This window comes from Manis javanica, chromosome 15, assembly GCF_040802235.1.
Source record: "Manis javanica isolate MJ-LG chromosome 15, MJ_LKY, whole genome shotgun sequence".
NCBI classification, from domain to species: domain Eukaryota; kingdom Metazoa; phylum Chordata; class Mammalia; order Pholidota; family Manidae; genus Manis; species Manis javanica.
In genome coordinates this window covers 37,864,508-37,880,121 of record NC_133170.1, presented here as the reverse complement: position 1 = coordinate 37,880,121, position 15,614 = coordinate 37,864,508, and the positions used below count along the sequence as shown (strand labels likewise).

Below are 15,614 nucleotides of genomic sequence, written 5' to 3'. Positions count from 1 at the left end.
TGATGCTGCTCTCCTGAGAAACCTGCTTTATTGAGCTTGGGAAATGGCGAGGAAGTCCTCGTTTCCGAGAGCATCTCTGTGGGCTTGAGCAGCTGAGAGGCCGCGCTGGGGGCAGCGGAAATGGGGAGGGAAGAGATGGACCGCATCCCTGCGTTTTCATATCAAGCTTTGATTTGGTTTATGACTGGATCTTTTATAAGAAAAAATGATTTTTTAGTGAATGCATCTTGGTTTTCAGTTCGCAAAAAACTGTAAATTTAAAGAAGTGTTATCAGGCGATTTCCTGTTCCTCCCTATTTCATAACATCATTTAGAAGGTTGATAGTGGAACCTGTTTGTCCAGTGTACACTTCCGACGTGCTAGGTTATCATGCTCATGTTACTTGGTTTCTTTGGCTTCACTAAAATGCTTTTCATATAGATTATCTTTTTAAAAGCTTTGAACAACTCTAAGTAAATGTTTTTTTCCTCTCCTGAAACAGCCATATACTTACTCTTTGGACTGCCTTCTTGTATGGTGATGTTTTTTCCTTTTTATTTTTTACGTGACTGCAAGATGCTATAAAAAAATACTTAGCTATGTATGTCGTCTTGTATCTTTAGGCTTAAAAATTTGTACCAGATACAAAGGAGCTGTATCTTGGGCGTGCTGGCTGCTTTCTAATTTTTTGTTTGTTGTTGAGAATGTAAGCTTGATTTTCCTAAAAACTGCTAATATAAAAATAGATGTTTCTTACGTGCCGTGAGCCGTTTTGCTATCTGAGACCCCTGGGATATGTGGGAAATGTGAAAGGTAGGATTATATTGCTCGGTTTTACTCCGCATGGATTATTGGTGGAAGACATTTTCTGAAATACTGAAATGTGTAACTGCAGAGGAATTATACTGTCTAATTGGGTCTTTAGGAACAGCATTTGAAAGCAGTAATGTTTTTGTGTGGTGGTATGAAAAATCACTTTTCTGAGACTTCTTGCTCTATGTCCTTTAGGTTTTAGATTTAAGAAAGGAAATCCTTTATGCACAAGGGAAAAGATAGTAAATGCATTCCTATACCTGTTCCTTGGTAATTGCACGTTAAATAGAATCTAAGACTTCAGCTTCTGCTTTCAGAATGTTACTAGATTTGCGAGAGTAGCATACAGTGGGTGGATTCTTAGATGTTGCTTTTGTTTCTTGATGTCTTAGGAAAAGGAGCATGACTAATAAAGCTGCCTCTCATATTGTGTTTTGAGGTGGAAGGGAGTGGTGGTGAGATGGGAGTCTGGTGCATGCTTGTGTCTGACTGGGTCTATATTTTATGGCCAAATAAGAAGGATTTAGCCTCATAGTAAAGGGTATACAATTCTTAAAAACTTGTAATCATAAGAATCAAGAGACCATTTTTGTCGGTTTCTCATTATAACATTTTTCCTGCTTTCATACCTAAACATTTTTAATAACTTTTATATAGCCTTGAAATTTTCAAAAGTGGTTTGACTATTTTGAAATACAGAGATTACTGTTGCTTTCCTTTTTTAGTTAGTATCCTCCTTTGACATGATGTAACATCTTAGGGGTGTGATACAGAAATGGATTCAAATCACACCATAACCATTCAAAGTTGTGTGACTAAGCAAATTCACCTTTCTGAGCCTTTGTTTCTTTATAAATTGGGTTTGATAATACTTAGCTCACATAGTTCAGAGTGTGAAATGAGAAACCTTGTATAAATTCTCTTGGGAGAGAGGAAGGATGGAACTTAGCATGTGCTTTGAGCTAGGCAACCTGATTTGAATGCTGGATCCCTACTTACTGTAGTTTGGCCTTGTGCAAATTATTAAAGCTTTTTGTGCCTCTATTTCTTCATCTATAAAATAACAATATTGATAGAACCTATCTTGTAAGGTTATTGGAAGCATTTAGAAAAATATCTGGCATATAAGTAAGTGCTCAATAAATGTTAATTGTAAATAGCCTAGTCCAGTGTTTACATTCTCTTATGCTACCTGACATAAATGTTGCTGTGACAGTTGAATGTTGAAAGAGGAAAGAGTGGTGGCCAGAATGCTCTATATGAAGTTGTTATTGGAATGGGTGGAGTTTAGTACAGAATTTTTGATAGTGTTATCTCTTTAAGCCCAAAAAAAGTTGGGGCTCTCTCAAGAAGTCAGGAGCCAATGTAGAGAGAGACAAGCCTGGATTCTAATCCTGATAGCCAATGTTTTTCTCTCCTAAAAATCTTATGAATTCCTGTGCTTCTAAACTTTCTCTTCTAATTTTTCCCATCTAAATGGGATGGGAAATGCCCTCAAAGAGGGTTGATGTGAGCGATAAATGAAGCCTGGTATGGGAAGTTCCCAGAATGATGGCTGACACAGTTAGCATATGTGAGTAACTGCATGATAGCTTCTGTTCCCCAGAAACAGAATCCTCTGGTAAGTATGTAGATAAGTGACATTTCTAGGTATGTTCAGGGTGAAATTGAGAGTGGCTCCCTGGAGTGATAGCATGAAGGTTCTCAGGTGGCATGGCATGTCTGCAGTGGTTGCTGGAGGGATTGACTTGGTCCGTGCATTCCTTTCAGCCATGGTGGTAATTTTCTTTGGCAGTTAAATTTAGATTCTTCTGGACCTTTCTCCCATGCCCAGCTAAGCTTTCCCAGCAAAGCTTGACGAGTTTTTAGCCTTAACTTCCTGGATGCTTCATGAGTACTCCTGCCAGTCTTTAGAAGTATTTGGTGAAATGTTAATTTCCTGGAATTTCGGGGACTAGTCCTGGACATCCATTTGTGGATTAGGATTTTATCCACATCTTTTGGAACTCCTTTTTGCATGTTCATCACAAATCTAAGCACATACCACTTAGGAATCTGAGATGCATAAGTAAATGGCTCTTTCTGTGATTTCAAAAAAATTATGTGTGGATTTAAAGAGATGGCTTATTAGAAAAGATTTCTAGTTGTAGAACTTTGCAAATAGCTCCTTCCCAGTAGTGTTTCTTTTTTTCCTTTGGAATAAATTTGGCCTTCTCCATACAAAAACCAGTATGAGTTTAATGTACATGAACTATTTAATATAGCCTTAAGTATTTCTTTGACCAATGGGTAGAAAAGTAATAATCTTCAAGATTTCAGGACATGCTTAGTTTAAAGTTATAGGTGGGGCTAATAGGTCTAGAATAAACTCTCCCCATGTTTTGGAAAGCATTGAAAATGATAGTGCTTATTTACATTTACTTTTAAAATAGTTTCTTATTCAAGTTCAAATTGTTAATCATATAGGAATTTCTGTGCTACCATAATTGGAGGAATTGTAAGGAAAAAGGGACAAAAAGCTACTTTAATTGTATCCTTTTGACTGGAAATAGGAAACCAGGTTATAAAAATATTTTACATGTTTAGGTGTGGAAAATGTGTTTTGTTTGCAATTTTGTTAATGAAGTCATATTTTTAATCAGTATTTGTATAAAAGAGTTGAAGCTGTGAGATGATGTATGTGACAGTATTTTTTATAAACTAGTAATTTAACCCAGAGGAAGGATGCTGCAGAAATTTGTAAGTAGTAGCCTTCCTACAGTTTAATTCTAAATTCTTGATTTGTCTTAATGTTTTTATCATTGGTTTAATGTCAGCAGAATTCAACTCTGTTAACTGAAGCAGTGTGAATCAAAATAGTCTCTGAGGGATCACACCCCTTGGGGTTTGAGGCTCATTTTCTTTTGACATCTTGGTTAATCATAATCTGTTTAACAAGGTTATGTTTTGTTTCAAAGCTGGAACAAACATCATAGTTTATGAAATTTAGGGAGGTGAATTTTAAATTACACCATTGTTACATGTAACATCTTAAAGATTTCTTAAGGATCAGTTCAAAAGCACCCCCCCCACATAGACTTTGTTAAAAGACAAATTCTTTTGATAATGGTTTCAGGCATCAACTCTAAGAATATAAACTTTATCTTCCCAGATGGACAAGTGTTGGTAAAAAGCAGTAAAGTAAAACTGGTTGCTTAGTTCTACGTTAATGCCATTATTTCCTACAGGAAAGAATGGCTCAGAAACAAGTATGTCAGGCTAAATCGATGCATTTCCTCTTGAATTTATGTGGCTGATATTTAAATACATTTGTTAATAAGTCTTCCATCTTCAAAGCTTTAAGATGTACTGACAAAGGTATACATTTTAGGATTACAAGGAGATTACTCCAGTTATGTTGAATTAAATCAGTTTGGGCTTAATTTATTGGATACATTTAGAAAAAACTTGAATGAAATACTACAAGACTATTGCAGGTATTGACATATTGAAGGAAAGTTTCAAACACATCAGTTATGATAGCTGTAACTGGGCTTTGCAACTACTTTATGTATCTCTTAATTTTAATTCCTTATTTAAGTAATTCCTTGCTTAAGTAAGGCCTTTTGGCTTGATTTTTGATCATTTCATAAAGGTTGCTGATCTAAACTGTGTCCCCCAGGAGGAAATATAGCAGTTTAGCATGACATATTCTTTCTTCTTTCAGAAAACTAAGGCATTGAAGCATCTTTGTAGAAATTATCTTCATTTATTTACTAAAAGCAAATAAGCTGACAAATTTGGAATAGCGTACGACTCTGACGCTAAATATATTTGCCACTGCATACTGTTGTTTGATGTTCAGACCTTTATAGGAAAATTCAGAAATTGTAACTGCAACGGAAATATTTAGGATGTCACCTGTTACACTTTTCTTGAACATTGTTTTTTAAAACTGTAAGGTATGAATAAAAGCTTTTGATGAGGTTGTGAATTATAGATACTAGATTAAAAGTTATCTTGATTGTGCTTGTCAAAGTTAAAAGGATAAAGCATTTCCATAGAACCATTAATACAGTAAGGTTCTATTCTCTGCCTAATGGAGAGATCAGCTTTAAAACAGGTCCTGGATTTCTCCTCATCTTAAATCAGAGCTTTTCATTTGCAGTATGAGTAAACTAGCTTTTTTGTGCTGTGTATTCATATATATTATGCATATGTGATGTATGTGCCTTCTTAGGCAATTATTTCTTGAGACTTTGGCCATTTGTTTTAGAGTTTCTTAGTGGAATGTTTACTTTACCTTCCTTCATTTGGGTTTATCTATTGGGAGGGCAGAAGTGCTAGTGGTTTAAACTTTCTTTGGGAATCTTACCTCACTTCTCTGTTGAGTGTCATCAGTTCTACTTCCCAAGGAGCAGGCAAAAGTGGTTCATGGCATAGGTGCCAGAAATATCATGGAAGACACTTCTTAATGGCATGCAGATTCATCTCTGCTATGTGCTTTTCTTAATGCTTGTCAGGACTGCTATTTATTGAGAGTTAACATCTGGCTATGCAAGCGTCTGATCAAATTTCACCTTCCCTTCCCACTTCAGAAAAAGAGGATGTGGTCCATGTTGACCACTCTTTGAGGTCTGCCAGCCCCCTAACCTAGAGGTTGGTAGTTCAGTTGTAATATCTTCATGTACACTCTTAATTCATTTGCAAAACCAAGAAAAATTAGTTTTTTCTGATTTCTTGTTGTAGAAAAGGATAGGAGGTGGGCTTGTGTCTATATTAAAGTGATGGGAATGGAGAGTAGGTATGGATTAGAGAAACATTTTACTCTTAGGAAAAACCAGTAGAGCATGGCCAGTAACTAGATGAACAGGGGATGAAGAGGAAGGTTGAGTCAGAAATACTTAACACTGGTTAAGCCAGTGTAAGTGGGTGAGTGGAGGTGTCCCTGACTATATTTGGAGGGCTTAACTGATGTTTGGGGCCAACCAACATTGAATGTTGACAGACTGTCATAGTGTAGGGAGGGAGGTTTTCTTTTTTTTTTTTTCCATTTTTTAAAATTTTGTTACCATTAATTTACAATTACATGAAGAACATTATGTTTACTAGGCTCTCCCCTACACCAAGTCCCCCCCACAAACCCCATTACAGTCACTGTCCATCAGCATTGTAAGATGTTGTAGAATCATTACTTGTCTTCTCTGTGTCGCACAGACCTCCCCTTTCCCCCACTCCCTACATTATACATGCTAATCATAATACCCCCTTTCTTCTTCCCCGCCCTTATCCCTCCCTACCCTCCCATTCTCCCCAGTCTCTTTCCCTTTGGTAACTGTTAGTCCCTTACTGAGTTCTGTGATTCTGCTGCTGTTTTGTTCCTTCAGTTTTTCCTTTGTTCTTATACTCCACAGATGAGTGAAATCATTTGGTATTTGTCTTTCTCCGCTTGGCTTATTTCACTGAGCATAATACCCTCCAGCTCCATCCATGTTGTTGCAAATTGTAGGATTTGTTTTCTTCTTATGGCTGAATAATATTCCGTTGTGTATATGTACCACATCTTCTTTATCCATTCATCTACTGATGGACACTTAGGTTGCTTCCATATCTTGGCTGTTGTAAATAATGCGGTGAAAACATAGGGGTGCATCTGTCTTTTTCAAACTGGAGTGCTGCATTCTTAGGGTAAATTCCTGGAAGTGGAATTCCTGGGTCAAATGGTAAGTCTATTTTGAGCATTTTGAGGAACCTCCAAACTGCTTTCCACAATGGTTGAACTAATTTGCATTCCCACCAGCGGTGTAGGAGGGTTCCTGTTTCTCCACAACCTCGCCAACATTTGTTGTTGTTCGTCTTCTGGATGGTAGCCATCCTTACTGGTGTGAGGTGATATCTCATTGTGGTTTTAATTTGCATTTCTCTGATAACTAGCAATGTGGAGCATCTTTTCATGTGTCTGTTGGCCATCTGAATTTCTTCTTTGAAGAAGTGTCTGTTCAGCTCCTCTGCCCATTTTTTAATTGGGTTATTTGTTTTTTGTTTGTTGAGGTGTGTGAGCTCTTTATATATTTTGGATGTCAAGACTTTATTGGATCTGTCATTTATGGATATATTCTCCCATACTGTAGGGTACGTTTTTGTTCTATTGATGGTGCCCTTTGCTGTGCAGAGTGAGCTCTTTATATATTTTGGATGTCAAGCCTTTATCGGATCTGTCATTTATGGATATATTCTCCCATACTGTAGGGTACGTTTTTGTTCTATTGATGGTGCCCTTTGCTGTGCAGAAGCTTTTCAGCTTGATATAGTCCCACTTGTTTATTTTTGCTTTTGTTTTCCTTGCCAGGGGAGATATGTTCATGAAGAAGTCGCTAATGTTTATGTCCAAGAAATTTTTGCCTATGTTTTTTTCTAAGAGTTTTATGGTTTCATGACTTACATTCAGGTCTTTGATCCATTTTGAATTTACTTTTGTGTATGGGGTTAGACAGTGATCCAGTTTCATTATCTTACAGTGATCCAGTTTCATTCTCCTACATGCAGCTGTCCAGTTTTGCCAGCACCATCTGTTGAAGAGACTGTCATTTCCCCATTGTATGTCCATGGCTCCTTTATCGAATATTAATTGACCATATATGTTTGGGTCAATGTCTGGAGTATCTAATCTGTTCCACTGGTCTGTGACTCTGTCCTTGTGCCAGTACCAAATTGTCTTGATTACTATAGCTTTGTAGCAGAGCTTGAAGTTGGGGAGTGAGATCCCCCCCCACTTTATTCTTCCTTCTCAGGATTGCTTTGGCTATTTGGGGTCTTTGGTGTTTCCATATGAATTTTTGAACTATTTGTTCCAGTTCGTTGAAGAATGTTGCTGGTAATTTGATAGGGATTGCATCAAATCTGTATATTGCTTTGGGCAGGATGGTCATTTTGACGATATTAATTCTTCCTAGCCAAGAGCATGGGATGAGTTTCCATTTGTTAGTGTCCCCTTTAATTTCTCTTAAGAGTGTCTTGTAGTTTTCAGGGTATAGGTCTTTCAGTTCTTTGGTTAGGTTTACTCCTAGGTATTTTATTCTTTTTGATGCAATTGTGAATGGAGTTGTTTCCCTGATTTCTCTTTCTATTGGTTCATTATTAGTGTATGGGAAAGCCAAAGATTTCTGTGTGTTAATTTTGTATCCTGCAACTTTGCTGTATTCTGATATTAGTTCTAGTAGTTTTGGAGTGGAGTCTATAGGGTTTTTTATGTACAATATCATGTCCTCTGCAAATAGTGACAGTTTAACTTCTTCTTTACCAATCTGGATTCCTTGTATTTCTTTGTTTTGTCTAATTGCCATGACTAGGACCTCCAGTACTATGTTGAATAACAGTGGGGAGAGAGGGCATCCCTGTCTTGTTCCTGATCTCAGAGAAAAGCTTTCAGCTTCTTGCTGTTCAGTATGATGCTAGCTGTGGGTTTATCATATATGGCCTTTATTATGTTGAGGTACTTGCCCTCCATACCCATTTTGCTGAGAGTTTTTATCGTGAATGGGTGTTGAATTTTGTCGAATGCTTTTTCAGCATCTATGGAGATGATCATGTGGTTTTTGCCCTTTTTGTTGATGTGGATGATGTTGATGGATTTTTGAATGTTGTACCATCCTTGCATCCCTGGGATGAATCCCACTTGGTTGTGGTGTATGATCCTTTTGATATATTTTTGAATTTGGTTTGCTAATATTTTTTGAGTATTTTTGCATCTACGTTCATCAGGGATATTGGTCTGTAATGTTCTTTTTTGGTGGGGTCTTTGCCTGGTTTTGGTATTAGGGTGATGTTGGCTTCATAGAATGAGTTTGGGAGTATTCCCTCCTCTTTTATTTTTTGGAAAACTTTAAGAAGAATGGGTATTATATCTTCTCTGTATCTCTGATAAAATTCCGAGGTAAATCCGTCTGGCCTGGGGGTTTTGTTCTTGGGTAGTTTTTTGATTACCGCTTCAATTTTGTTGCTGGTAATTGGTTTGTTTAGATTTTGTGTTTCTTCTTTGGTCAGTCTTGGAAGGTTGTATTTTTCTAGGAAGTTGTCCATTTCTTCTAGGTTTCCAGCTTCTTTGCATATAGGTTTTCATAGTAGTCTCTAGTAATTCTTTGTATTTCTGTTGGGTCCATCGTGATGTTTCTCGTTTCTGATTCTGTTGATGTGTGTTGATTCTCTTTTTCTCTTAATAAGTCTGACTAGAGGCTTATGTGTTTTGTTTATTTTCTCAAAGAACCAGCTCTAGGTTTCATTGATTTTTTTCTATTGTTTTATTTTTCTCAATTTTGTTTATTTCTTCTCTGATCTTTATTATGTCCCTCCTTCTGCTGACTTTAGTCCTCATTTGTTCTTCTTTCTCCAATTTTGATAATTGTGATGTTAGACTGTTCATTTGGGATTGTTCTTCCTTCATCAAGTGTGCCTGGATTGCTATATACTTTCCTCTGTAGACTGCTTTCGCTGCGTCCCACAGAAGTTGGGGCTTTGTGTTGTTGTTGTCATTTATTTCCATATATTGCTGGATCTCCATTTTAATTTCGTCGTTGATCCATTGACTGTTTAGGAGCATGTTGTTAAGCCTTCATGTGTTTGTGAGCCTTTTTGCTTTCTTTGTACAATTTATTTCTAGTTTTATACCTTTGTGGTCTGAAAAGTTGGTTGGTAGAATTTCAGTATTTTGAAATTTATTGAGGCTGTTTTTGTGGCCTAGTATGTGGTCTCTTCTGGAGAACGTTCCATATGCACTTGAGAAGAATGTGTATCCTGTTGCTTTTGGATGTAGACTTCTATAGATGTCTATTAGGTCCATCTGTTCTAGTGTGTTGTTCAGTGCCTCTGTGTCTTTACTTATTTTCTGTCTGGTGGATCTCTCCTTTGGAGTGAATGGTGTGTTGAAGTCTCCTAAAATGAATGCATTGCAGTCTATTTCCCTCTTTAGTTCTGTTAGTATTTGTTTCACATATGCTGGTGCTCCTGTGTTGGGTGCATATATATTTAGTATGGTTATATCCTCTTGTTGGACTGAGCCCTTTATCATTATGTAGTGTCCTTCTTTATCTCTTGTTACTTTCTTTGTTTTGAAGTCTATTTTGTCTGATATTAGTACTGCAACCCTTGCTTTCTTCTCACTGTTGTTTGCCTGAAATATGTTTTTCCATCCCTTGACTTTTAGTCTATGCTTATCTTTGGGTTTAAGGTGAGTTTCTTGTAAGCAGCATATAGATGGGTCTTGCTTTTTTATCCATTCTATTACTCTATGTCTTTTGATTGGTGCATTAAGTCCATTTACATTTAGGGTGACTATTGAGAGATATGTACTTATTGCCATTGCAGGCTTTAGATTCGTGGTTACCAAAGGTTCAAGGTTAGCTTCTTTAGTATCTTACTGCCTAACTTAGCTCGCTTATTGAGCTGTTATATACGCTTTCTGGAAATTTTCTTCTCTCCCTTCTTATTCCTGCTCCTCCATTCTTCATATGTTGTGTGTTTTGTTCTGTGCTCTTTTTAGGAGTGCTTCCATCTAGAGCAGTCCCTGTAAGATGCCCTGTAGAGGTGGTTTGTGGGATGCAAATTCCCTTAGCTTTTACTTGTCTGGGAATTGTTTAATCCCGCCATCATATTTAAATGATAGTCTTGCTGGATACAGTATCCTTGGTTCAAGGCCCTTCTGTTTCATTGCATTAAATATATCATGCCATTCTCTTCTGGCCTGTAGGGTTTCCGTCGAGAAGTCTGATGTTAGCCTGATGGGTTTTCCTTTATTGGAGACCTTTTTCTCTCTAGCTGCCTTTAAAACTCTTTCCTTGTCCTTGATCCTTGCCATTTTAATTATTATGTGCCTTGGTGTTGTCCTCCTTAGATCCTTTCTGTTGGGGGTTCTGTGTATTTATGTGGTCTGTTCGATTATTTCCTCCCCCAGTTTGGGGAAGTTTTCAGCAATTATTTCTTCAAAGAGACTTTCTATCCCTTTTCCTCTCTCTTCTTCTTCTGGTACCCCTATAATACGGATTATTGTTCCTTTTGGATTGGTCACATAGTTCTCTTAGTATTGTTTCGTTCCTGGAGATCCTTTTATCTCTCTCTATGTCAGCTTCTATACGTTCCTGTTATCTGGTTTCTATTCCTTCAATGGCCTCTTGCATCTTATCCATTCTGCTTATAAATCCTTCCAGGGTTTGTTTCACTTCTGTGATCTCTTTCCTGACATCTGTGATCTCCCTCTGGACTTCATCCCATTGCTCTTGCATTTTTCTCTGTATCTCATCCCATTGCTCTTGCATTTTTCTCTGCATCTCCGTCAGCATGTTCATAATTTTTATTTTGAATTCTTTTTCAGGAAGACTGGTTAGGTCTGTCTGCTTCTCAGGTGTTGTCTCTGTGATCTTTGTCTGCCTGTAGTTTTGCCTTTTCATGGTTATAGAGATAGTTTGCAGAGCTGGTACGAGTGACAGCTGGAAGAGCTTTCCTTCTTGTTGGTTTGTGGCCTTCCTCTCCTGGGAGAATAGTGACCTCTCGTGGCTTGTGCTGGGCAGCTGTGCGCAGACAGGGCTTCTGCTTCCTGCCCAGCTGCTATGGAGTTTATCTCTGCTGTAGCCGTGGGCGTGCCCTGGCTTGGGCAGCTGCTCCAAAATGGTGGAGCCGTTGGAGGGGGAGCGGCTGGGAGGCTATTTATCTCCGTAAGGGGCCTCTTTGCTCCCTGCTGCCCAGGGGGTTAGAGTGCCCAGAGATCCCCAGATTCCCTGCCTCTGGACTAAGTGTCCTGTCTTGCCCCTTTAAGATTTCCAAAAAGCACTCTCCAAACCAAAACAACAACAGCAACAATAAAAGGAAAAAAGAATTAAATAAATAACTAAAAAAAAGTAAAGCACACAATTTTCTTGGTCCTCAGGTGCAGGTCTCAGGCACGCGCTCACCGGTCTTGCTTCCCTGTTTCCCTAGTATTAGGGTCCCTGTTCCTTTAAGACTTCCAAAAAGCACTTGCCAAAAAAAAAAAAAAGAAGACCACTCCCGTTTGTTCTCCGGTGTCGTCCTCAGGCACCCGCTCACCGGTCCTGCTGCCCTGTTTTCCTAGTATGCAGGTCCCCACACATGCACTGTGTCTGCGCTCTGGTCTGGAATCCTGGGGCTGGGTGTTCAGCAGTCCTGGGCTCCCTCCCTGCTGACTCCTCTCCTCCCACCGGGAGCTGGGGGGAGGGGCGCTCGGGACCGCCGGGCCGGGGTTTGTATCTTACCCCTTTGCGAGGTGCTGGGTTCTCACAGGTGTGGGTGTGGTCTGGATGTTGTCCTGTGTCCTCTGGTCTCTATTTTAGGAAGAGTTGTCTTTGTTGTATTTTCACAGATAAATGTGGTTTTGGGAGGAGATTTCTGCTGTTCTACTCACACCGCCATCTTGGCTCCGCCTGTAATGTCCTTCTTTATCTTGTTACTTTCTTTGTTTTGAAGTCTATTTTGTCTGATACTCGTACTGCAACACCTGCTTTTTTCTCCCTATTGTTTGCATGACATATCTTATTCCATTCCTTGACTTTTAGTCTGTGCATGTCTTTGGGTTTGAGATGAGTCTCTTGTAAGAAGCATATAGGTGGTTCTTGTTTTTTTATCCATTCAATGACTCTATGTCTTTTGATTGGTGCATTCAGTCCATTTACATTGAGGGTGATTATCGATAGGTATGTACTTATTGCCATTTCAGGCTTTAGATTCATGGTTACCAAAGGTTCCAGGTTACTTTCCTTACTATCTAAGAGTAATTTAAACCGCCATCTTTGGGAGGGAGGTTTTCAAACCAGATACTAGTTGAACTGGAAGGTCAGAGTTCAGAGTGAGCTCTTGAGGGTAAACACCCTTAGGTTCCTAATTCAGCTTGAGCAGAGTTGGCAGGTAGCTGTTGTCCATCAAATAGAAATGCTGGCTTCTTCACTCTAACTCAGTGGTTCTCAGCTGAGGGCAGTTTTGCTTTGCAGGGCACGTTTGGCAATGTCTAGACATGTTTTTGTTCATCACAACTTGGAGGATGCTACTGGCATCGTGTGGGTAGAGGCCAGGGATGTTTGTAAACATCCTCCGTACAATAGTCAACACACTACCTCCCAAACCCCTGTCAAATACTGTCTGTTTCCTCATTTGAGTGGTACCAAGATTTGAGAAACATCATTCTAACCAAAGTCTGATAGATGAGTGGGATGCCCAAGAGAGCTATAGAAGCTTCTATAATCTTAATGTTTTTCTCATGGTTTCATCAAATTATGATTTTGATTCTTCTTTGGTTGTATTTTGAGTATTTCATAATTTGTAACTAGCAGTAGGCAAAAATGTTGAAATCTGGATTGAAAGTTTTACCCACTAATCACAGTTCAAATTAATTTGCTCTCACAACTTTTACTGTTTGAAGGCAATTTTGTGTTTCTTTGAAATCAAGAACCATGTGTTCTGAGTCATTTCTTTTGGAAAATCCAGACCTCCTGTGTCTGTAATGCTCTATCCTTTTTTATTGAATTATAAAATTTCAGGTAGACTCCTCCCTTGAGTCAGAACTCTCCCTCAGATTTACTTATTAGGGTCTTCATTAGGTGGCTTTCTTTTGCTTGTTAAGTGCTTTTTTGCTCTTTTATGAGGTGTGAACATTGCTGAAGACAGGACACACTGATACAAGGGACATTCCTTTGGAAATGAATTCTTCCCTACCCTCTCTGTGTTTAAGGTCACTTACATGTGCATAATTGTGTAACATACTCATTTTTAAGAAGTCTTTTGCTGCTCTACCTTTTTAGGAACAAAACCAGTTCAGTCTCCCTATTCTTTAATTTCCTCATCTATAAAATGGTATTACTAGGTAAAGGTGCTGGATAAACTTTTACTAATTTTTCTTTTATAAACAGTTGGAATGTAAAAGCATTCTGTTTTCCATGTTAAAGTAAGATTATTTAAACATACTGTTCATTAAATAGTTGGTTAAAAACTTACTTAACATTTGAGGAAAATCACCTAAAATGGAAAATAATGTTCAAGTAATAATAGAGTACATTTTGTGGCAGCAAAGAAATTCTCATTCAACTTAAACCTATGGGATTCAAAGTTGGCAGCTTTTGAGGATATTAGATTGACCACAAGTTGCTTTGAAGTGGGGCTCCCTATTGTGCCTACTGAAACCATTTAGGTCAGTTAAGTACAGGGTGCAAAGGATGCCACATTCATGTCTTTGATTTCATAAGGGTTTGGTTTGCTCTGGGTCTGTAAAATTAAGTCCACCAGTCCACCAGCTCACCCCTGTATGAAATGAATGACCCTGGCCGAGTGGGGGAACTAGAAGGAAGGAAGGGATCCACCCTTTGTTTCTGCAGTTGAATTACTGGCTAGTCCATAGGTTTCAAGTAAAGTGATATCTTTGATAAAGGAGGACCAGTCTTTTTATTTCTTTATTTTATTTTTTATTTTATTTTTATTAAAGTGTCACTGATATACACTCTTACAAAGGTTTCACATGAGCAACATTGTGGTTCCTACATTCATCCATATTATCAAGTCCCCCCCCCCACCCCATTGCAGTCACTGTCCATCAGTGTAGTAAGATGCCACAGAGGCAATACTTGTCTTCCCTGTGCTACACTGTCTTCTCCAGGACACCGACCACACCATGTGTGCCAATCATAATGCCTCTCAGTCCCCTTCTCCCTCCCCACGTACCTTCTCGAACTCCTCCCTGTTGGTAACTACTAGTCTCTTCTTGGAGTTTGTGAGTCTGCTGCTGTTTTGTTCCTTCAGTTTTTGGTTTGTTGTTTTTCACTCCACGAATGAGTGAAATCATTTGGAACAAGTGTCTTTATTTCACTGAGCATAATACCCTCTAGCTCCATCTGTGTTGTTGCAAATGGTAGGATTTGGTTTCCTCTTATGGCTGAATAATATTCTATTGTATGTATTTACCACATGATATTTCTATTTTTAGTTTTCTGAGGAACCTCCATATTGCTTTCCACAATTGTTGAAATAATTTACATTCCCACCAACAGTGTAGGAGGGTTCTCCTTTCTGCACATCCACAGCAGCATTTGTTGTTCCTTGTCTTTTGGATGTTGGCTGTCCTAACTGGTGTGAAGTGATATCTCATTGTCGTTTTAATTTGCATTTCCCTGATCATCAGCAGTATGGAGCATCTTTTCATGTGCCTGTTGGCCATCTGAATTTCTTCTTTGGAGAAGTGTTTGTTCAGATCCTCCACCCATTTTTCCATTGGTTTATTTACTTTTTGGGTGTTGAGGCATGTGAGTTCTTTATATATTTTAGATGTTAAACCCTTGTTCAATATGTCATTTAAAAATATATTCTCCCATATTGTGGGGGTGCCTTTTTGTTCTACTGATGGTGTCTTTTGCTGTACAGAAGCTTTTCATTTTGATGTAGTCCCATTTGTTCATTTTTGTTTTTGTTTCCCTTGCCTGAGGAGATGTATTAAGAAAAAAGTTGCTCATGTTTATATTCAAGAGATTTTTACTTGTGTTTTCTTCTAAGAGTTTTATGGGTTCATGACTTACATTCAGGTCTTTGATCCATTTTGAGTTTACTTTTGTGTATGGAGTTAGACAGTAATCCAGTTTCATTCTCTTACATGTAGTCCAATTTTGCCAACACCAGTTGTTTAAGAGGTTTCATTTCCCCATTGTATTTCCATCGCTTCTTTATCATCTATTAATTGTCCCTATATGTGTGGGTTTATATCTGGGCTCTCTATTCTATTCCATTGATCTATGGGTCTGTTCTGTGCCAGTACCAAATTGTTTTGATTACTGTGGCTTTGTAGTAGAGCTTGAAGTTAGGG

At 38.4% G+C, this 15,614-nt stretch overlaps 1 protein-coding gene across 4 annotated transcripts in view; it reads left to right on the top strand.

The window, feature by feature from the left end:
• ATP2C1 (ATPase secretory pathway Ca2+ transporting 1) overlaps positions 1–15,614 on the top strand; it is a 182,301-nt gene that overhangs the window by 28,397 nt on the left and 138,290 nt on the right. The window lies entirely within an intron of this gene.